Source organism: Gavialis gangeticus, unplaced genomic scaffold, assembly GCF_001723915.1.
Source record: "Gavialis gangeticus isolate Ggan-Ray unplaced genomic scaffold, GavGan_comp1, whole genome shotgun sequence".
Taxonomy (NCBI): domain Eukaryota; kingdom Metazoa; phylum Chordata; order Crocodylia; family Gavialidae; genus Gavialis; species Gavialis gangeticus.
The window spans coordinates 57442343-57443813 of record NW_017729029.1 but is presented as its reverse complement, the minus strand read 5'-3'; the positions used below and the strand labels follow the sequence as shown (position 1 = coordinate 57443813).

The 1471-nt window shown below is 40.0% G+C and overlaps 1 long non-coding RNA gene across 1 annotated transcript in view; it reads left to right on the top strand.

Annotated features, from left to right (window-relative positions):
* LOC109300428 overlaps positions 1-1459 on the top strand; it is an 8753-nt gene extending 7294 nt beyond the window's left edge. Inside the window, exon 3 of the long non-coding RNA XR_002098219.1 lies at positions 1388-1459. This is a non-coding gene — a long non-coding RNA (uncharacterized LOC109300428). The remainder of the gene's footprint in view (positions 1-1387) is intronic.
* Positions 1460-1471: the final 12 nt, after the last annotated feature.

Here is a 1471-nt window from a genome sequence, read left to right as displayed (position 1 = left end):
GCCAGCCAGGCTCCGGGCACCTGGATTACTGCCACTCAAGCCTCAGGAGGCCCCCAACTATGTGTCACTGCTATTTGTCCCTGCAGAAATGCATGTACATGCTCATCTGGATATGCCCTTTAAAAGGAAACACAGTAGAGCCTCTTCCTCCTAGGGGAATCCCATATTTCTATGAAGTAATAACCCATCCTGGGCAATCCCAGTGCATTCCAGGAGCAATTTGAGCAGACTACCAATGCTCTGGAGAAAGAGATGTTAATTACTTTCATAAACTCTTGCTAAGTTCAGTATCCTGTCATGCTGTAGTCATTGCTACTAGCCTGGGCAGTTCACTCTTTATCTGAAGAAGTCCTGGGCTTAACTCCAGGGCTGTCAGCATTGAAAGCAGTAATCCCAGCTACTTGACTTCAAGGAGTAAATCCATATACTGGTAGCAGTGATAGGATCTTGTCACTTGTGGACCAGCCACTGGAGAGTGACATATACCAAAAGTATTGAACCAAAAGATTGGAGTTTTCCATGAAATGGTGGCATTTTTCCTTGAAAAATGATCGTTAGCCAGCCAACATTTCAAGAGTATCTACCGATAATATTACAGCTCTGAGGTGCTGGAGCTCACTCCTGTATCAAATCATGAGTGCAGGTGGTTCCTCTCATTTGTCTCTTAGGTTTTATCCCTTCTCCCTTTTTTGAGCCTTCTGCTGGTGATGGTCTTATTCTGATAAATGGGGAGCTTCTTCTTTACCCATTATTAGTCCTCTTGTACCAAGAGAAAGGACAGTCTTTTGGTGAAGGCACTGCCCACAATAATCTAGGTTCACTTCCAGGGTACAAATGGCCTGCACAACCTTGAGAAGTCACTCAATCAAAGAAGGAGCTGGTATTTTTCCTTTCTGTTACTTCTGTCTGTCTTGGCTACTTAGAGCTTGAACTCTTTGGGGCAGAAATTTTGTGTTACTGCATGTCATTACAGTGTCTGTTGCAGAGAGATCTTGATCTCAGCTGAGGCTTTGGAGTGCTGTTATATAAATAATGAGAAGGAAATACATCTTTAGTCATATGGTACATGTTTCAAGAAGTCTACCGCTTGTGTATGAACAATAATGCTTTTGGTCTTGACAATTTCCAGTTGAAAGGATTCTTTAATATAATTTAAATTTCACAGCTATAGTTCTTTGCTCATTTGGTTCATGAAGCAAATTGAAGTAATATAATTGAATACAACAGAAAAAGACATTTATACTTAACCCTGCTAGCCATCAGTAGACAAAATTCATAATGACTATAAATGCCGTCGTAATGAAAGATAATCAGTATGAAAATGTCATTGCATTTAATTAATTATGGATATTTTGATGATAATGAGCTAATCATTATGAGCTTTCAGGTTTTGCATCACCAACTCAGCATGTTTTAAAAAGAAGTGAAGTGGCACCCAGCAAACCTAAAATGAAACTAGAAGATATATCAG